Source organism: Grammomys surdaster, unplaced genomic scaffold, assembly GCF_004785775.1.
Source record: "Grammomys surdaster isolate TR1022 unplaced genomic scaffold, NIH_TR_1.0 190, whole genome shotgun sequence".
In the NCBI taxonomy this organism is placed as follows: domain Eukaryota; kingdom Metazoa; phylum Chordata; class Mammalia; order Rodentia; family Muridae; genus Grammomys; species Grammomys surdaster.
Window position 1 is genome coordinate 3,471,526 of NW_021604635.1, and position 22,876 is coordinate 3,494,401.

The window sequence follows — 22,876 nt, forward strand, 5'->3', positions numbered from 1 at the left end:
GATTGGTAATGCAGGCTGAAGGCGCCATTATTCGTCCCTCACTCAGCTGTAAAGCTGATGCAACCAACCAGTGTCTGGCTTACGTTCCTCTCCTCAGGCTGCGTGGATTCCAGAAGTGAAAATATGGTGCCCAGATGAACCCGTTGCTCAACACCTCACACAACCGATGGCAAGGACAATTATGTGCACAATCTAACCTCAGGGACCAATATCTGAACGTTTATGTCTCTCAAATTTTATATAGTTGGAAAACTGGAGCGATGTCTCAGCTGGTAAAGTGCTTGCTACCCAAGTATGAGGCCCCAAGGTCAGTCCTCAGAACTCCTGTAAAACTGGTGATCCCAGCACTGTGGGGGTCAAAACAGGCAGGTTCCTGGGGTTGGTCAGCCAGCCTAATCTGCTTCATAAGTTCCAAGCCGGTAAGAGAGAGAGAGAGAGAGAGAGAGAGAGAGAGAGAGAGAGAGAGAGATCCTGCCTCAAAAAATAAGGTGGGCAGCTCTGGTGGAGAGAGGCTAGTGTGGGGGAGTCAGAGTCTGCACTCATGTGATCTGATGGAAAGCCTTCGGAATTCCAGGGCTACAAGAACTTCCTGTAAAGGATCTCCCAAAGGCAACCTGTGTTGAGTTGGTCCAAAAGGTGGTTAGCAGGGTCCATCCCTAAAGCCGGAACCGAGTAAGCATCCTGAGCTTGACCTTAAGGCCCAAAACTGAGTGAGCACAGTGGCACACACCATGAGACTAAGGCAGGAAGATGGCCAGGAGTGCAGATCAGCTACAGAGTGAGAACCTGGGGGAAAAAAAGGTCTTTGTCTCCTCCTAGACATAGAGAGAAGTCACAGGCCACATGAACTAAGAACTTAAATGGTCCAAGAAGAAAATACACCATTCTAAGTGGAGAAGAAAACAGCTATTGTTTAGAAATTAGATAAAAAAAAATCCTGCATAAATAGTGGACAGCTGTTTTCAGCCTTTGCTTTTAGAGCACAAGCCAATGGGAGTGGTGGGGGAGGAGGGAGATATCCTTTCAAATGTGGTTTTTGTTCAGAGCCAAGATTTTCTTCAACTAATTTCCAACCCAGAATTAGGGCCTGGTCCAAAGTTTTATTTTGAAGATTATAGACAACGGCAGACTTTCATCGACCACGAAGGTCCAGAGAGAGGCCACAGCCGGCAGCTGCACCACACCGGGGTGCGGGAAAGGTGGGCACATTCGTGGCAAGCCTGTGTTAAGGACAGAAAGGCTTCCACATCTTCAAGCAGCAGGAAGACAGGACACTGGCCCACCCAAGTGGGAGACAGCTCTTCACAATCATGTTTGGCTTCCAAACATTTAGTCCACGGGGAAAGCTGCCCAACAGGACCTGGGCTTTAATGAACACTCCCCCTCCAGTAAACAAGGAAATTATAGAGGTTTCCAAACAGGATATTCATATAAAAAATTACTAGCTAAGTCTTACAATTATGAAGGCAGAGGGGTAAACAGTGAGATGAGTCTTTCTCTGTAAACAGACTTGGGGATGAACCCTTAGCTTTTCCTTGTTTCTCAGTTACTGCTCTTCGTGCCCCCAAATACCTCGCTGGCCTTTAGAGACGTCTTATACTGCAAGTGATCTCTCTTTCCCTGAATCTTTTTAAGTTACATATATAAATGTTGCTACAGAGAGAAACAGCAAGATTTGAGAAGTTCTCTATTTCCTGTCTAATTGTTTTCCTCTCAAATATTTGATGTGAGGACCATGGCGCTGGCTAGTGTGTACCTTGCCACTGTGTCTACATGTCCCTGACATTCTGCATACACAGTCTCCACTCCCACTATTATGCCAGAGCCAAGTCCCCGAAGGCTGTCCTGCCATGATGCCAGATGCTCTGACACACCGTGTGGTTTTAGTGCACAGCTGGGCTCCCAGAGAGCAGAGAAACTTTCCAAAGTCCAAGAAACGTGCAGTGAGAAAAAAATCTGGACAGGAGGAGGTGGAAGGCAGTCCACACTGAAACGGGGCCTCCCAAAGGGTGTGAGAGCTTGTGTTTCCCTACTTAAACCTCAACCTTTGAGGAAGAGCAAACCAGCCTTCTGCATTCTGGGAGAAACTTATAGAATCTTCTGAATTCACAACTTCCGGTCTTTCATGGACCGTGCAAAATCAGTTTAGAATCAAAGAGCACTAAATAGCAGAGAAAGAGAGAGAGGGAGGGAGTGAGGGAGGGAGTGAGTTAGTTTTGAAAAGAAAGTCATTAGTTGGGCTGGAGAGATGGCTCAGCGGTTAAGAGCACTGACTGCTCTTCCAGAGGTCCTGAGTTCAAATCCCAGCAACCACATGATGGCTCACAACCGTCCCTAATGAGACTGGATGCCCTCTTCTGGTGTGTCTGAAGAGAGGGACAGTGTACTCATAAATAAATAAATCTAAAAAAAGAAAAAAAGAAAAGAAATAAACAGTCCAGAACCCTGGTGGGCCTGATGCCCAATGCAGATACAAGAGGAAGATACTGTGTTCAGAACATGTGTGTAGGGGGGGTCCTAAATGAACCCATTAAAATGTTCTAAAAAAAAAGAAAGAAAAGAAAGTCATTAGTTGTATCTGAAAATTACCCACATGACATGGAGAGACAAGAAGACAGAAAATATCAAGGAGGAGTTAAGACCTGGAGCATGATGGGATGCCCATCTCCTGGAGCATGATGGGATGCTCTCCTTAATACCAGCCCAGTCTACAGGAAAGACGAACAAGATCAGAGAAAAGGCAAGATTTGAACAAATAAAACAGTGAATGGGTTTCCAGAGCTGATGCAGGCCGCAACTCCATGCGCACCGGAAATTCCACCGACCGACGTAACTCATGAACCTGTACAACAGCCAGACAACATAATAACACTGCAGCGTTGCCAAACTCAAAAGGAAGGTTTTAAGGGAAATGAGGAAAACAAGATAGATCTCCTAGAAAACAGTTGGACTGTCAACAGGCACTGCTGCAGAACCCAGAACCCTGTGCACGGGGAGCATCAACGTGGGAAGAGAGAAACGGGCGTTTCGCACCAGGTCCAACTCCTTTTAAGAATGACTGCGAGACAATGAAAATTTGGAAATAAACATTCTGTATGGACAAGAAAATGAGCGCTCTAAGGTGGTGCGGAGATTACGCTTCCTTCGGAACATTCTCCAGGGATTCTTTTCTGTGGAAAACAGATTTAATAGGAGGTTAACATTTCCCGAGTTGACTGACAAAGCCGGGCTTTCGTGCTCCCGACGCTGGGAATTCAGGAAGCAGCTGAGTGATTGGTGGTTTACAATGTCAGAGAGCAGTAATCACAATGAGCTCCCCGCTCTCAATTACTTCCAGCATTGTCTGGCTCGGAGGCTCTTCTTGAGAACTGAGATGTTTTTCTAAGCCATATTGTATAGTTTCCACGTGCTCGGCCTGACTAATGCATTAGTCACAGGTTACAACATGAGACACTCGAGCAAATAGTCTGCGTCTCTAACAACCTTGCTTCCCCGTCTCACAGCCTCCATTCAATTTGCCCCCGGCCTGCGTCTCCCAGACTCCTTCTCCTCTTTGCCGGAGCAATTTATTAAACCGAACTGCCCGTTTCTGGAAACCTGTAGCTCTGGTTTTTTGTCTTTTTGTTTTTTAAATCTCCACATCCCGTCTTATGTAAACCTTCACGGTAGATCACTCATCCTTTGCTGGACTCTATTGTCTACGGTCAGACAGTGTGTGCCCCCAGCTGCCGAGAGGGCTGAGAATAGTAGGAGTCACAGAGGAAGTATGATGAGGAGCTGAGGTAACAGGAGCAAAGAGATCTTAAGCTATGCTTTCCGTAAGGTCGGGGAGTGTGGGCTAACCCAAGACATAAGGTGGGAGAATGTGGGCTAGCCCAAGACCCAAGAATCTGAATCAGCTTGGCAAACAAATGGAGCAGTGTGTGGCATGACTGATGATAAATGCAAAGACTGGGGGATAGTAGCTGCACTGTGGCTGCAGGGAGCCAGAGAACTATTCACGTAAAGTAGTGACAAGAGGTAAACACAAGAGACAGTACATGCACAGGCCCGACTGTGCTCAAGGTCCCGAAGTGGCAACCATCAAGCCAATGACAGAACTAAAGGCTGGAAGAGAAAGTAGACTCTTCTAGCTCACCGTACACGTGTATCTTTTGTACTTTCTGCTGTTTCTGTGATTCTTGTGTGTTTATCCACACAAAGGGACTTTATTTTTCTTTATTTTGATCGATGGCCTGAAAACACGATGACCAGAGTCAGAACCGTGTACAATACTCACTTAAGTGTTACAGACCACTGATCTTTGAAAAATTCCCTTTTTGAATCTTGACTATTATATGGATATAGTGGGCTGGGAAGGTCTTGAAAAGGAATTTCAAGGTCAGATTCAATCACTGGTGTCACAACTCCTTATAGTGATCACTGGGGCAGAGACAACATTGGCGGGCTGTGCTATGCACAGTGCCCAAGTCCTGAGGCCTTTGATGACCCCAGCCATGTTAAGTTTGATGCAGGAAAGGCACTTGATTCATTCATTTGTTTGTTTGATTATTTGTTTGTTTGTATTGGAGACAGTCTTACTATTTCCCTCTATATAGCCTGGAACTCACTATGTAGACTAGGCTGGCCTTCAACTCCCAGAGATCTGCCTGTTTCCTCCTCATGAGTGCTGCATTTAAAGGTGTGAACCACCACACCTGGCTTATCTTGCTTCAGTTCATCTCCAGTCAGAGTCTTCTTATGTTGTTGAGGCTCAAATGTCTGGACTTCTGTCTCCGTCCCCCAAGTAGCTGGGACAGCAGGCATGTATCATAGTTGCCAGCTCACGTTTAAATATGTTTTAGATATCTTTTTTTTTCTGTGTTTTATATTAGACTTTCTGCTGTAAACAAAGACATAGTAAAATTATATGTAATAATTATATTCAAGTTATTTTATATATAATTACTAAATATTTTACATATATATATGTATATATATATATGTATATATGTATGTATATGAATCCAACGAAGAAGCAAAAACCACATAGTAATTTCTACAAGTAAACTCTAAAGAGTAATTTTCAGGAGCCTGACATTAGCAGGAATAGGTCAGTGAGACATAAGCTGGCACTAAGGGATTTCAGAAGAGCAGAGGGAGAGACGGCAGTAGCTAACATCCTCAGCCTCGACACCCAGATAGAGCATTCAAGACAGAGGCCGTCTTGGCCCAGACCTCATGGGTGGCAAAAGTCATGAGGGTTGACCTTTCCAGAAAACCACCCTCAGGAGCACTGAAGAAGCCATCTGCTGAGAAGCTGTGCAAAGGGTTGCCAGGAAAGCTGGCCAAGGGGAGGCACCCACTCATGGCAACCTACTGCAAAGTCTGAAGCATTCCAGCAGAAGCCATTGGCTGGAAGGTGCCGGGGAGGCTGCCACAGGAAGGCATCGTGTAAACTACAAGACTCTGTAAACCTACAAGTTAGCCCCTAGACTAGAGAGAGAAGTTCTTCTCCCACCTCCAACCCCCCCCACCCCCAGGGTCTGTCTACTCTAACAAAGCTTGACCCATTCTGGTTAACAAAGCAGACTCGCTTAATGGGTCCTGACCTTCTGGTACAGAGCAGGTACTGAAGGGTGGATCTGGAACAGAGAGGTACCAAACTCATGACTGCCCCTGATGGGTAGCTTAGGGTATTAGAAAATATTTGTTGAGCAGAGGAAACAAACGGCAAGGTAAAGAGACATTAGAGCCTCTGCAGGCCGTAGGGAAGAGCCTGTGCTGACGGAATGATCAGGGAGTGTTCTCGATGACGTAATGCTTACACAGGCATCAAGAAAGTCAGATGAAGAGTAGGAAAAGCAGGCACCCGAGAGAGGCAGTAATATACAATACCTAAAATCCTACTTGGCCTCACAGCAAAGATAAAATGCCCTGGGGATGGAGAAGAGACCGGAAGCAGTCCTGCTCTGATCCGGCAGGGCGAGGTAGAAGGAAGTGGGGCACTATCAAGAATCCCTAGGTGTATCTGAGGCTTTGAAGCTACCGAGACAACAAATGCAAACTGTCAGGCATGAGCCTCTGCTGCGCGCTCTTCCTTCCTGGGATCTCAATTTCCCTGTGCAGACAGAGCCGTGCCTACTTGGTTGTCATAGCAACATAACAGCTTGGGCACCTGATGGGTGCTTTGACCAGAGGATGGACACAGGCTGAAAGTTCTCTCTTGAGGTCTGTGCTTGCTTTGTTTTCAAGCCCTTTCGGAGAACAGCATCTTTATACCAATGACGTGAGAAGTGAGAGTCAGGGATGGGGGTGTAGCTTAGTGACAGAGGGATAGAGTGCATGCTAGCAGAGTGGGGTCCTGGATCCAATCTCCAACAAAAAGAAAGGGAAGGGAGGAAGGGAAGAAAAAAGGAAGGAAGGAAGGAAGGGAGAAAGGAAGGAAGGAAGGAAGGAAGGAAGGAAGGAAGGAAGGAAGGACAATAGAAAGAGGAAACGAAAAAGAGTTCTGCTGTAATGTTTAGCAGCTAAATAACACTTGTTTTTCGGTTTTAGACTTTACCCACTCTTCAACAGTCAGTACCAGACATTTCAAAACCCAGCCTTTGAACTACCTGCTAATTGCATAACCTTGGATGAATAAATTATTTTTGTGTGCCTCGGTTTTCCAATCTGTAAAGTGGGGGAGATAAAATACCTACTTCACAAGACTGAGAGGATTACATGAGTTAAAATATAGAATATTATTTAGAACCAAGCCTAATACAGGGTAAAAACACTCTGTATATGTGTGTGTATGTGTGTGTGTGTGTGTGTGTGTGAAATATTACTAATATTTGAAAACAATAATACCCTGCAACTGCCAGGAGTAGTAACACACACCTGCACTTCCAGCACTAGAGAGGCTGAAGCAGGAAGACCCAGGTTTGAGGACAGCCTCAGCTACATAGTCAGTCCACCTCCAACATGAGCTGCGTGAGTCTCAACACAAAGATCAGTAGTGAAAAGTGAGCAGCTACCAAGCTACAAACCCTCCGACCTACGAGGGTGACCTTTCTGCAAGCTATGTGTGTGCAACAGTGGCAGAGCATACGAGGGAGAGACCAACATCTGACTTGATTTAAGGCCCACTCCATGAGCTGGAATCCATGCCCGACACTGCGTAAGTAGTCACAAACCTGAGACGCGATAGACCGTGGACCTTGGGGAAGAGCAACTGTTACTGTTCTCCTAAGGGGACATAGCAATAAAATGACTCTGAAGGACATCCTGCCTACTCAGAGATCAGGCTCTTCTCGCACAGCCTTTATCAGAGAAGCTTCCTCCTGCGGAAGATGGAGACAGAGATAGAAACAGCTGGACAGTATGCAGCGAGTGAGAGGACTCAGAACACACACACACACCACAAACACACACTCACACTCACACACACACAAACCACAAACACACACTCACACACACTCACACTCACACACACACACAGCACACACACACTCACTCACACTCACACACACACACCACACACACACACACACTCACACACTCACACATACACCACACACACATACACACACACTCACACTCACACATCCCATTAAAAACACAAAACCCAGAAGGATACCTCCATCCGAACCCTCCCCTCAGGGCCCAGGGAACCCCAAGGAACAGGAGGCAGGAGATTGTAAGAGACAGAGGGGACGGAGGACACAAGGAAACAGGGCCTTCTAAACACAGCACACTGCCATGCAGAGGCTATGGCAGCACGTACAGGACCTGCATGGGGGCGTTTCTCATCGTGTGTGTGTGTGTGTGTGTGTGTGTGTGTGTGTGTGTGTGTGTTTGCACATGATTGTGCACACGTTTCTCATGTGTTTCTCGTGCTACTTCTTTGGCTTTCTCTTCTCTTTGCTTTGTCCTATTCCAACTTGTTTGGGTTTTTTTTTTTTTACCTTATTTTATAAGGGGTGTGGATCCAGATGGGGAAGTGGAGAGGAACTGGGAGGACTTGGAGGAGGGGAAACCATAATAATAATATATTGTGAGAAAATAAATCTATTTTCAATAAAAGAAAAAAAAAGAAAGGAAAATAAGGGAGGGTAAAAATTAATATATACTACGGAGACCCACTGGAACCCCCAGGCTCTTCCCAGGCTGTCGCTCCTTCCCACAGCTGTTCCTAAGGGACACCCAGCACAGTTTTCACTCTGTGTGGCCTATCACTGCCACCAGTCACATACGACACCCGCTCCCACTTCTATCATCAACTCTGGACAAAAAAGCTGAAAACCAAACAAGAACTTCTCCCCAAGGAACGGATCCAAACAGCCCAGGGCCTGGCAGTACCAGTGGAAAAGACAAACAACACACAGGCTTGTCTTTGTCTCTGCTGACCCCACCCCCCTCACAGCCAGCTCTATGAGAAAAAACCTTTTTCTCCACGAGGTAACTGAATCCAGTTGTGGATTGAGGTTATATGTTAATGAGGTTTAAGAAAGCTGTGTGTCTTAGATTTATTTGTCTGTTCCCACTGAGCTATCTCGTCCCCTCCACTCCCCCCCCCCCCGGGTTTTTTTTTTTTTTTTTTTTTTTTTTTTTTTTTGGTTAACTCCTGATAAGCGGGATCCCAGAGCATCCCTGGACAGTAGAATCCTGAGGCACACTTTACCCAAGGTCTATGTTGGGAATTTTTGAGACTGAAAACTGGTCCAGGACAAGGCCCCTGGATTCTGAGTTCTACTCTTTAATACACAGCCTCTGGGTGGTTTTCAAACAACTCAACTTCCAGAACTGCTTTAGGTTGCTTTCATGAGTCCTTCCCGATGGAGCTCCTTTGTCTGATTAACTACTTTTTCTGGGGGATCTCCTAGGGGACTTGCAGGGTGTGAGGAATCGCTAGTCAGATTTGGTTTTATCTTGTCTCAAGGCTATTGCTGCTTGCTAACTGCCTTGAAGGGAATGTGGTAGATCTGGTTCTAGCCTCTGCCACCCACCCATGACAGGATTGCAGGTCTTGCACCACCCAAGGACTGGCCTGCCCTGGGGGCGGCATTTGTTGTGTCTTTGCCAGAAGCTCTTCAGAGGAGCAGCCCTGTTGTTTTCAACAGGACTTTGGTGGTCTCACATTGACAAAAATGTTCCTCGTGGGAGACACAGCAAGCTGCGAATTCAGTTAAAACCAGTGAGGTTTCTTCCGTAGACAGAAAAGCAAATGAATTTTGGTAGCCACACTGTTCACGGGATTCTGCGTGTAGACACTATGTGTGTGGCAGGCCCTCCTGCTCTCGACCCCCAAGTGCTGAGTTCTCTAGCTTCTTATCTGGTTACAGCTTGACTACCTATGTCACTCAGGGTGTTTGACATACATAAATGTGTCACAGTTTAGTTAAGTGACTATTTGTAGCAGTGTGGCAGAGTACAGGGGACACCACAGGCTGGGTAGAGAGTTGCCAGTGACAATGGGGCACAGTGACTTCCTCAGCCTACTGGTGACAGGAAGGCACAGGTGCTTCCTCCTGAGACAAACAGCCATGTTGAAAGGACCTCCTAAACAGACCTGTAACAGCCACCAAAGGGAACCCCATAGCAGAGGTCTGGGGACACCTCCCCCCCGCCACCTGAAGCCCCCGACCTCTGCTTTCCTGTCCCATTCCCTGCTGGGGACCATGTAGAAGCCAGTGATGGGGCCTGAGGTGGGGACCACACAGAAGCCACAGAGTAGCGGAACCTTTGAATGGCGCCATAAAAGTCAGCCTCCTGCGGTATAAGCAGTGACTGGAAGGGCCAGTAGGAACAAGCCAGCCTGCATATTGTACCTAAAGCTTCAAGTCCAGTGCCAAGCACATAATATATGCTGCTCCCACCCCTGCCTCCAGAGACAAACACAAGGAAGGGGGATAAACAAGTTTGTTGACACATAGGAGGAAATTTACCCACAGCAGAAGGTAGATGATTAAATACAAGTGAGGTGTTAATACATGGAAATTGTCAGAGGAGTAAGCAGAAGGGGTACCATACAGACAGCATAGAAAGACGGGCCTCGACGGGGAGCAGAGTGGGGTCAGCAGAGAGCGAGAGCGAGGGAGGAAGCAGGAGTGAGCACCCACATGAAGACGTGGTGACCCAGAGTGTCACCACTGGGTGTGCAGTTTGAGCAAAGATGACAAGATGTCAGGAGACCAGGCTGCGAAAGGTGAGGGCCACAGCACCGTTGTCCTCCCTGTAGCAGGTGAACATTGGTACCTGGTCTAAAGAACAGTAGGGACAGTCTGAAAGGACAACGTCCAAGGGTCCCAGACAAGGATGAATGAGCTAGTGGAGACAAAAGGAAGGACAGAGGTATCGGAACTGAGACAGGACCAAAAGGCTCGGTTCCTTGCTGGTCAGGGAAGACAAAGGAGAAAGGAGTCACTGTCCTTGTCAGAAACTGAACTTGAAGCTGGAAAATTACAGCACTCCTAGCACAGAAACCTCCTGAGATGGCCTGTGTTCTCTCCGGGGACAAATGTGCCAGTAGACTCCAGTGCCACAAGAAGACCATGCTGTTCCTGGAGATCCTCCAACTTTGAAATCGACAGTGAAAACTGGCCCTGAGGCACATGGGAGGACAGCCACATCAGCCCTTCCCAGACTGATTCTCTACCTCCTTGGTGCTCAGAGGGTCTACACAAGAGTCTAGACTCAGGTGAAAAGATAAAAATCTCTAGTGGCCAATGGGCCTTACACTGAGGTTCCTGGTCTGCATGATGGCTGTCTGTGACACCCCATGGTCCCAGAAGGAGAGCAGTCCCTATGTTACTGGTACTCACTGCTGCAGATATGACAGGAATACCAGACTTGAACCTCTCTAATGTGGCCTAGCACTGTCACTGACCCCCTTGTCAGCTGGCCTGTGAGCCTCACAGCAGGAAGTGAGGCTCCTCAGGAAGAATGCCTCCAGGACACCTTGGGGACCACCCTGGCTCACTTCTCAGAACTTGGAGATCTCCTAGAATCAGGTGGAAACCAAAAAGAAGAAGTTGAAGACACAGTTATTGCTTCTGTGGAATCCCTGTCAGGGTCCAGTATCCCTGGCCTCAGTTCACTAGGATGCTACTAAAAAAAATAGTCACAACAAAACGTGGTCGTTTCTGTCACAGCTGTTGAGAACAGATGCCTGAAATCAAAGTGGTGCTCTGACACCCAACTCCCAAGGACCTTAAGGGACAGTTCCTGTCCTTTCAGCTCTTAGCGATGCCTGGCGTTCCTTGGCTTGTGGCTGCATCACTCTCATCTCCACATAGGTAGGACTCTCCAAGTTCCCTCCATGTCTGTCCTCCCCCATCTCAGTCACTGGATTGCAGAGCCGCCTGGATAAGCCAGGTGAATTCAAAATCCTTATTTCTACAAATATTCTCTTTCCTAATAAAGTCACATCCATAGTCCCAGGGACTAGAATGTAGATATCTTCCTAGGGACATTCTACCCACTACCTGTCCCTCCATCTTCATTCTCTTCTTCCCTGTGGGTCTTCACATTCTACCAAGAACCATGTCCAAGCTGCATCTCATCAAAAGAAAAGAAAGCCTTAGTCTTTCGCTAGCTCCATCCTCCGCTTTCCTAATCTCTATGTGAGGTCCGGATGGCTACTCCCATTTCTGACTTAGCCCACTTCTCTCACGACTTAAAGCAATTCATTATGATAACGTATCAACTATGTAGAAGAGTACAGAAGAGAATATAATCTTTACATGTCTGCATTGTTTTACTGCTTGCTTTTTTAATGGCAAAGATGTTTCCACGGTGACTGTTCTGAGGTGTGTAACTCAATCATATTTGGGTGGAAGGAGGGAAGGATAGGATGTTACTATGTAGCCAGTGGAGCCTTGAACCGCAAGATCCTCCTGCTTCAGTCTCCCAAACTGAATTAGAGTCCATGCTTCTTTTAGATACTTTGTTAGCGGATGTAGGCGCTGTAGCTATGTGATAGTATTTATCTGCCATGTACAAGGCCTGAGTCCCATCCTTGATACAAAGCAATTATTCTTGGTAAGTGGCCAGGTCTAGGAGTACATGCCTACTATCCCAGCACCTGAGTTGCTGGGAAGGTTGAGGACTTGGGCTTTTTCGTGACTATATAATGAACTCAAAGATAGCCCAGTTACACGAAATCTCATCTTTCAAAGCTGATAAAGAAAGTCTCTGTATGTTGGCTTTGACCCTCGCCTCTTGTCACTGGTTTTCTCAAGAACAGCAGCTCCTGCTTACTCCTCAAACGTCATAGCTCCGTTGCTGAACCCCACACGATGGGTCACCCCTTTCTAGAGTTCCTTCTTCAGGGAACTGTTCTCTCTGCTACTGTTTCGCTCAGTGTTACCCCACCTCTCTGATCCCTAAATCAGGATTTCCCAGTTCCACTTTGCTTTTGTTGTTTCCATGGAAACCTCCTCTGGTCCCACCCAGTGATGAAGGCTCTAGCCCTGGTCTCCAGTTGACTCCTGACCATCTCCACCTTGATAACTCATGAAGACTTCAAATGTAGGATGCTCAGAAGAGGGGTCTTTCCTTTCGAATGTATACTTCTTCTACAATGTCCCCAATCTGGACAAGCACTGCCCGCCATCTCGTAAAGCACCAAAATGTGATCCTGTAGCTTCATCTTGCCAATAAAGGGGTCTGCCTAAAGCCCAGCCCTAGATCACGTGGTCAAGAACTGTCATTACCTCCCGCTGTTGCGGATGCTTTGAGAATAAAGCCTCAAGTGCCGACCTGAGACTTGGACACCTTCTTGGAGCTGGTTTCTCGTCGCCTGCTGCCTGCCATGCATCTTCTGCTCCCCACTGACTCAGACAGAATGCATGTTCTCCGCACAACTCCCACAACTCGTCTCACCTTTCCCCCATCAGAGGACGGGTTTCACTGTCTTCTAAAAGACCTTCCTTCTCTTCAAATACTCGTAACAAAATCAGAGATATTGGTGGAAGGCTGCCAAATTCCATAAACCGGAGTCATGCGCACCTCATTTCCTGTACCAAACAGAAAACACACCCCAGATTGTTCTGATCCAAAGGCTCTACAAACAGCTTTGTTGCTTGTGTAACTTCACCCAGTTGGCCCGGAAGCACCTCTTTCTGATGATTCAAACATTGCGTTTGTGACTCACCTGTGGGAGGTGTGACTTGTCCGAATTACTTAAGAGAGAGTAGTTTGCAGATAAGACGAACCCTGTCACTTCGACCTGGATGCTTTGCAAATGACATCTCCAGGAAGCCAAGGGTGTATGCCCAAATGAAAGGTGGAAATTGAGCTAAAAAAAATTAAATTAAATTAAAAATATCAGGTACAAGGAGAATCGGTGCAGGAGATTTTTATGTGTGCTTGTTTACACGTCAATGTCCAGTCTTTGGCCCTACCAGGAGATGGCACCAGGCTGCTTTCCAGAACCCTCCCACCCCCACCCTCGATAGGCCAGCCATACTAAAGGAGTTCCTTCAGAAGACCCAAGTGAGGCGTCCTTGAAGAAGCCCTAGGTTGCCTTTGTTTCTATCTGTCCAATATCTGAAATTCCAGACTTTTCTTTTAGTGTCTTGACTACTTAATCCTGTCCCATTCCCACAACCATAAACTACCTCAAGCTGCTGCACCTCATGAAATTGCCACAAACAGGCTTGGGGAGTGTCACATTTTCCCCTGAGAAAGGCATTCTAGCCTACCCAATCCGGAGCTTGGTGACTCTAACAGTTTCACTGCTGTTGCTGTAATCAAATACTCTGAGAGAAACAGCATATGAGGCAAGGGTTTGCTTTAGCTCAGGTCTAGGTTATAGTCCACCATCGTAGGGAGGTCCCAGTGGCAGCCACTTGAGACAGATGGCCACATGTATCCAATTGAGAAGCGGGAGGAGTGAAGGGTGTATGAACTGTGCTCAGCCTCCCTTCTCCAGCCTATACAGGGCAGGGTTCCCTCCAGGGGAATGGCGCCACCCACAGTGGGCATGCTTTACACCTATAATTCCTCACTGAGACTCTCTTCCCAGGTGATCCTACACTGTCAAGTTGACAAACTACTCAGCCACTTGGAGAGTGGTCCTGGGTCCACCTCTAACAACATGTAACATCTCTCTCAGCCTCCCCTTTCTTATATCTAAATAAAAGTGCTAAGAAGTCTTTGTAGTTGTTCTAAGAATTAAAGAATTGCTTGTATGTTATGGTTTCCGATTTTGTAGTTCCCTTTTCTTTGGCATTTTTGTGGTTTTTTTGTTTGACAATTCATTTTGTTTTGTTTTATTCTGTGTAATGACTATTCTTGGTTGTCAATTTGACTACATCTGGAATTAACTAAAACCCCAAAATAGAAGGGCACACCTATGGGGGATTCTTGCTTAATTTGGAGTGGGAAGATCCACTTCTAATCTGGACCTTGAGTTAGGAAAACACACCTTTAATCTGGATATTTTGAGCTGGGAAAAAACCAACCTCTAATCTGGGTCACACCTTCTGTTGGAAGCCTATGTAAGGACATGAGAGAAGGAAGCTTTTGCTTTTTGCCTGTTTATGCTCACCTAAGTCCAGTCCTTCACTAGTATCAGAGCTTACTCCTCGAGGATTTCATTGTATCCTGAAGACATCAGCTTTGTGGACTGTAACAACTACTGGATTCTTGGACCTTGCATTCATTGGCAGCCATTGCTGGCTTAGCTAGACCACAACCTATAAATTATTCTAGTAAGAATATATTAGAATTCTCTTGATCTATATATATATTCTATGTATCTCTCTATGTATCTACTATTAGATATCTATATCTATCTGTCTAAAGAGCGAGATTCACTCTATAAGTTCTATACTCTAGACAACCATGACTAAGACATTCTGCTCCCTTTTTTATTTGCCTGTTTGTTTTCTAAAGAGAGAGAGAAAGAAGACACAGAGTTGGGAGAGGGGAGGTAGAGAGGAGATGAGGGGGAAATCATAATCATAACATATTATATTAAAAAACTTTTAGTTTAAATAAAAAAGCAAGAACATCTAAAAGTCTAGTTCAGGGGCTAGCCGTGAAGATAACATGTTCATTGAAATGAAAAGAATAACTTTAAAGATCAGAGTTATCTGGAGAAAAACAAATCCCACAGCACAAAGATGAACTCGTACAGCTCATGGCATCACCTGTGTGACGCCCATAGACGACAAGTCAGTGAAATTATTTTATGCACTGGAAAACTGGGTGAAAGAAAAAGGTTAGACTGGCCTTTATTGGAAATCTTTTTGAGATCTCGTTGGTGGTGGCACATGCCTTTCATCACAGGCAGAGGCAGGGAGATCTCAGCCTTTTCTAGAGAGTGAGTTCTAGGACAGCCAGAGCCACACAGAGAAATGCTGTCTTGAAAAAAAAATTCTTTTTGTTTATAAGGTACAATTGGGATCTTTTCTTTTTTTCTTCCTTTCTTTTTTTTTTACGAACAACTGTCTTCTTAGGTAAGTTAGTGCGTGTGGTTTGGAGCTGTCCTGGGAACGGACATTAGGTAAGTTAGTGCGTGTGGTTTGGAGCTGTCCTGGGAATGCACCTTTGGTGTTGATCTCCATTCTAGCTCTTACATGTTTTAACTTCATTTCCATCATTCCTTTTGCTCTGATGACTGCTATATCTAAAAGCCAGTTCTTGGACTGGGGATCGAGCTCAGCAGTGGACAGCTTTCCTTGCACATAAATGATCCTGAATTTCAGCCTCAGGAGCATGAATAATAAAAATAAATTCTCCACATACTGCATGGTCATAGTCTCCAGGAATCTGCACGATATATTTCACCACTTACTCGACAGTGGCAGTTCACGGATTTCCCAGGGCAGGATGCTGGTTTATACCAAAGGCTCCACCTCCTCAACCAGTAGTTCCTCTCCCAGAGGTGGCCAGTTACAATTTCTACTCTCTGGGCATAGTTATTGGCTCACATATTGTCACCTACACCAAGCCAATCATTGAGTTCCCCATGGAACTGTAGCAGCTGCTAACAAGACCTCTCTCCAGATGCACACACATCTCAGAGCTTGTGAAACAGCTGCTGCAGCCGTATTGAGTCATGAAGCTAGGATAGGGCACAATGCAGTAAAATGGAAGACTTGAGCAGGAGGAGGAAGAAGAAGAGGAGGAAGAAGAGAAGGGGAGGGGAAAGAGGAAGAGGAGGAGAAGGAAAAAGAGGAGGAGGAGGAAGAAGAGGAGGAAGAGGAGGAAGAGGAGGAGGAGGAAGAAGAGGAAGAGGAGGAGGAGGAGGAGGAGAAATCCAGGCAGAGGTGGTAAAATGGGGCAAACACTAAGAAGGGAAAAGGAGAGGTGAACCTGAGGGAGGGACACATTCAACCGCTCAGCAGATGGAAACAAAGCAGAGAGGCATCCTTCCCAGCCTCCCCTAAGATAGCTCTTCCCACACTCCTCTCCCTTCTCCGGCTCTTCCCCACAGCTAGCTAAGGATCCAGCTGCCAGACATTAAAATGGGCAGCCTCCCAGTATGGACTCCCACTGGGAACTCATTCAATGAAAGTACAGAGAATATGCACCAAGAGTCATTTATGTACAAGGGTGCTCACTGCACCTTATTTAAAATAATGCAAAGTTGGGACACAAGTGTTCCTCATATGTGTACGTGATATCCATTTTGTTTATATACATGGTGGACATGTATAGTCATCTGAGTATTGATATATAGATATTATATATTAATATATATTAATTATATAAGTTATATAGATATTATATGTCTATGTTACACTTAACCAGTCTGAGAGGAAACAGTAAAGTGTTAATCACTGTAACTATTTAGTGGAGGGTCATGGCAGGTGTGCGCTTCGTAGCTTATTTTTGTATTCTAATTTATAAAGAGTGTGTAAACTCCTCCCCATACTGCTGAAAAGGGACCAGAGACCTGTAAAGCCTTTGTTCACTGGACAGAGCCACTTTCTCCAGTTTTTCTTGTGGACTAAAATAATGGCCGCAAAGATGCCTGGGCAGGAACTGGAGTCCCCAGAGCTCACCAGGCTGTGGTAGTGGTGAAGTGGCCTCCTGAGTCCTTTGCTGGGTTAATGAACATCTGTTTACAGCTAGGAGAGTGCCAAGCGGAGAACCTTTCTTTTCGTCTTCCCTGCCCCTTCCTCCTCCTCCTCTCCTTCCATCTCCTTCCAAAAGAAGGTCTCTCACCATAGAATTTGCCAAGTAGGCTAGGCCAGTGAGCCCTGGTATCTGCCCACCCGCACCTCAACCCCTGTATTACATGTCTATGTCACCACACCTAGCTTTATTATGTGGGTTCTGGGAATCAAAACTCAAGCTTTCATGCTTGCAAAGCAAGCACTGAGCTGACTGACCTCTCTCTGCTGCCCCTAAAGCTTACCTTCATAGATGTCCTTGTGCTGTGATTGTTGGGTTTTGTTGTGTTGTGCCAAGTCTGTTAGTGTATCAGTGTTATGACTGACAGATCCCTTTTCCCACCAAATACAAACTTGATCCTTGCCTAGGCTCCTCCCTGCATCCGAGCTTCTTTCTTTTCTCTCTCTTTTTTTTAAGATTTATCTATTTATTAGATATGAGTACACTGTAGCTGTCTTCAGACACACCAGAAGAGGGCATCAGATCTCATTACAGATGGTTGTGAGCCACCATGTGGTTGCTGGGATTTGAACTCAGGACCTCTGGAAGTGCAGTCAGTGCTCTTAACCACTGAGCCATCTCTCCAGCCCTCCAGGTCCATTTCTAAAACACTCCAGTCTCCCCTCCTTCAAGACCAGCTGCTCTCCGGTATTGTGCTGGGGGGAGGTGGGGGCAGGGGAACGGGGTAGCCTTCTTTTGGGAGTGTTCCACACAGTTACACAGTTGACACCTTGAGCGTGACAGACACTAGTCCACTGGCTTTCTGTGGAGCTCTTTGTGAATTCTTCAGTAGGACACACAGGCAGGCTCAGCCCCAGTCAGTCCCACCGCTAAACGTAGGATGAACAGGCTCCACATTAGTCAAGAGCTGTGGGAGAGCCTTCTGGAGTCAAGCATGGGCCCAGTGGCTGCTTTCTGCTACATATCCTAGCCCTGACAAGGTGGCTGGGTTTGTTCCTCCACTATCCCGGAATCCTGTTTTCCATACTTGCTTCCTTCTCCAAGTCCCGCCTCTGCTCCAAAGCCTTTGCTAGTCAGTCGGTCTGCAGCTGTCTTCTGATAGTGTCCTAGTGGGGACTGGATTCACATCCCGGTATTTTAGGAAGACCTTGCTAGAATGTAGCTCAAAGGCGGAGTACGCCACAAGAGAGGACTGAGGTGCTCTAAAGATGAGCCCAGCACACCATGTCCGACCCAGAATCTCTTAGTGAAAAGATAATACAGAAGTCCCCACCTACTCTTAACGGGGGAGGGGGAGTGCAGAGTGGTGGTGGGGGTGGGAACAGAACCAGCTGACTCACGCGCCTGCTTCACGTGGCTCCGTTTTACAACTCTGTTCTTCCAGATCTTTCTAGGTAAAGGTATGGATGATTGGGCCACATATATCGTCCCTTGGGATCCCAGATTTTTGACCACTAAGACTTGGCTTCCTTAGGGATATCATTCTTGGGTTCGAGTAACCAAAGGCAATGGCTCACTGCAGAGCCCTTTCTCCTGCCCTGTCTACGTGTGGTTTTTTATGTGGGTTCTGGACCCAGAAAGCAGGCAGCCAGTAGAGTACCTTTAACCACTCACTGGCTCTGATAAATTTTTCCTTTTGGGCCCTAACGTTTATTTTCATTTTACAGCCTGATTATGCAGGGTCTTTACACACTTCACCTTTCTCTGGTTTGGGTTTTACCTTATTGAATGTTAGATGTTCTCTCGATTTTTTTTTTTTTTTTGAGACAAGATCTCTCTGTGTAGCCCAGGCTGGCCTTGAACACAGAGAGCTTCCTGCCTCTGCCTCCCAGCTGTTGAGATTGAAGGCATGCTCCACCAAGTCTCACTTTTAAAGCAAATTTTAGCATTGCTCTCAGATGCCACTAATGGGAAATAATCTGATGCTTTCAAGAGTTGGTTTTAAGTCTTGTTGGGAGGGGCTTGAGGGTCAAGCGTGGTTAGGTCCCATTACTGAGACAGCAGCAGATTCCTCCATTCGGGCTGTGAATGACAGGAACAGGGCCATGGAGTCCCTGTCCAGTGCAAACTCTAGAAGTTGCATAGTACTGGGGATTATTTGGGGTAGTTCTTTCTCCAACCCTGTGTGGTGCCATGTGCTTGTGCCGATCCCTACCCAGACTCCAAGGACTGAGCTGGAGAGTTGGTTCAGAGGTTAAGAGTACTGGCTGCCTTTCCAGAGTTTAATTCCTAGCAATCACATGGTGGCTCACAACCATCTGTAATGAAATCTGGTGCCCTCTTCTGCCACATAGGCAGAACACTATATATAATAAATAAATAAATATTTTTTTAAAAAAATACTCCAAGGACATACTGTAAAACCACAGCTGTATCTCTCTGCTGCAGAGACTGCCCTGTGAATTCTGGGCCCCCGACCCTAGATCGCAGATAATCTACTAGATCACCTGGCTCTATTTGAATTCCTTTTGGCAAGTGGCCAGGGAATTTACAGCCTCAAGTCCTGACCTTGTGACCTCGTGACCTTGTGACCTTCATTAGCTGACCTTTGTTCTCTGAGCCTGACACAGAAGCCTCCCTCAGCCAGGAACTCTCTAGGGATTAAGCAGGGGTAATCGTAAGCCTTGTTCCCACTCAGGAATTCTCTACCCTGTGCTGTCTGTGGCTCTGGGTCTGCAAATCATTGATTTAAACATTTTAATTGAATGACGTGTGCCTCTAGTCTCCGGCATTCTGTAGCCAACATAGGGAGATTATTTGAACACACAAGCTCAGGGCCAGCCTGTCTCAAAGGAAAAGCAAAACATTTTGTCTGGTGTTTCAGAACCAAGTCTTAGTGTCTGCTTCTGGAAGTTTCTAGAGTCACGTACCCTAGCTTTTAGCTGGATTTCAGAGATCACCTAAATCCTTATCATCCATTTGCATGGAGAAACTGAGGCACAAGCAAGTCATTTGCTCTGATCAGCTGACTTCAGGTGGGAATTGTCTGAGGAGAAAAGACACAGCATGGAGACTTTGAATCCTGCGCATTAGGGTGTAAGGGCTGTTGCTCTCCGGGTCCCACGGTCTTCCACATTCCAACACTTACTGTGGTCTATGCTCTTGGTGATGTCAGTCTCTACTGCAGTCACTGCAATGAAAAGGTAGATGCTTCCAATCCCTGTGGATACCATCTACCCTGGCCAATCCAGAATAATTGGATAACATGGAACCAACGACCCAGCATGAGGCAGACAGCAAAGCTGGGGCTGGAGCAGAGCATCAAGGACCCTGTGAGCTTGTGTGTCATCTCATAGACAAGGACACTGGGGCCCAGCTGGGTGTGCTGCCACACCTAGTCAGCACTCAGACTAATTTACCCACATAAGCCAAGCGTTAAGTGTTTGGTTCTTATTGCGAGTTCTTGGTTGTTTGTGGGTTTTTTCTCTTTACATTTTTATTTTATTTTTTTGAGACGGGATCTCACTCTGCATTCCAGGCTCACCTTGCACTCCCCATGTCCCTGCCTCAGTTTCCTTCTGAGATTTGACATTATAAGCATATTCCACTCAACGATAACTCACGTTTTCGATGCACACTCAGCTTACTACACAGCGTTTGCCTATAGCAACTGCTCTGAACCAGTTGGGGCTTTGTATTAAAAGCCACGTCTCCGTGCATGTGAACGGAATATTTATTGAATATATCTACATATTTTTAAACAGTCTGCCATCTCCTGATGAGTGAGAATTCCCAACAGAAGCTCGGGGCTGTCGTGAGAGGAAGTTTTTGAAAAGGACGATGTCCTCGGTGAGAGAAGGAAGAGGAGGGAAAGACAATGGGAACAGTGGGCCATTGCCTAAGCTGTTTTCAAACCTCGGGAGCTGGAGACGGGACCAGATAAGTATCTCCCCTTCCTTGCTCTGGCTTTTGTTTCATTATTTTTGTTTTGTTTTGTTTTTCTAAGGGAACTGCCCCCACCCCCAGCTACACAATACAAAACACACTCTTCTCAGCACGTAAAAATGGGGAGGCTCCTGGTTTTGCTGCACCGACAGACTTTGCCCTGCCTTGTTGACCAGTGGTCACAATAGGGCCTTTCATTGCAGAGCCACATGGTCCCCTGCAACGTGACCTGGGAGCTGGCAAACACTCCAGGACAGCACAAAGGAGCGGAACTTGTGTTTGTGCAGGGTGCATGAGGCAGCATTTGGGGGTTCCTTCTCGGGAGTGTGCGCAGCAGCTCAGTGGCTCCTCTGCCCTGCCATCTCCTGTCCCTCTGCAGCTCACAGTGCTTGGCCAGCGCTGGGCCAACTCCTTGGGCAGAAGGAGTCAGCAGAGCCCCTGTAAAGTTCACCTGGGGTATTCTGCACCACGTATAGGTAAAATAGAGTTGACCCCACTGTGTACGAGGTGGTCATTGTTTTAAGTTCTTAACTTGTACATTTGCAGAGAGAATTCACTTAGGGAAAGTCTGAAAGAGGAAGGTTGTGAAATTAGGTCAAGAGGAGGCATCTGGTTGGCAACAAAACACTTTCTGTTAAGCGATGAGGGACAGATTCCAAAACATGTATTTGTAAAGCAGACTTTACAACAACCCCACGGCAGGTGAAGGAGCCGTCAGACTCTTTGAACTTTGCCCCTGAAAGCTTCGCTGGGGTGAGATGTGGGGAGCAGGGACAGCCAGCTGACAGGCCTCCTGCCCACTGGTCAGTCCCCGCCCCGTCACGCCCCGTCACGCGGAAGATGAAAGGGAGCAACTGCCTTGGGCTGGAGAGTCGGCTGGGGGGTGACGGGGTGACGAGCACATTCTGTTCTTGCACAAGACTTGAGTTCAGCTCCCAGCACCCACTTCCGGCGGCCCACGACCCCCTGTTAACTCCAGCTCCAGGAGATCTGATGCTCTCTTCTGGTCCTTGCAGCCACTTGTATACACGCACAAGCACGCGCACACACACGCACACGCACACACAACTTAATCTTTTTTAGTATTACAAACAAAAAAACCGCCCTTTGGCTGTAGAGATGCTCAGGGTTAAGTCCGCTAACTGGTCGTTCCGACATTCTTGGTTCAGGTCCCAGCACCCACATGGAGTCACACAAGCACCTGTAATTCCAGTTCTATGGAATCTGATAGCCTCCTCTGTAGGTACCAAGCACACACATGGTGCACACACATACATGAAGGCAAAACATCCATACACAATAATTTTTTTTTAAAAAAGCAACCTCAAAACTAATGTTCTTTTAAATTATGACTGATTCCTGTGTTCAGCTGAGTTGGGAGAGGGGAGCAACTGAAATGGTGTCTGTTTGTTTGAAACAGGGTTTCACTGTGTAGCTCAGGCTAGCCTTAGACTAACAGTGATTCTCACTCTACAGCTTCCTGTGTCCCACCACAACCAGAGGAAAAGTAAATTTTTCAGGAGTTTATTGAGCATCCACTATGGAGACCGTGTGCTCTGTTATTACATTGTTATTACAGACTAGTCAGCAAGCAGATATAAAAAGCTATAAAAATATTGATGACAGAAAGAAAAATCAACATTATTTTTTAACTCATTAATGTCTACCAGACCCTCCGCATGCGGTAACGTTCAGTGTTTGTAACAATCTCATGAAGAGGGGACATGCGTCCATTTCCCAGAAGAACACAGGATAAGGACCCAAGACAAGAACCAGAATTCAAACCTAAGAGATATGCGTCTGCAGATAGCGCATCTACCCACAGCTGCTGGTGCACAGAAGGCAGCAAGGAGAGACGGTGTGTGCGTGTGTGATAACTAAGGGCAGATGGGGGCTCCATGGACATTCTGTCTCCAGGATGGAGAGAGGGATAGAG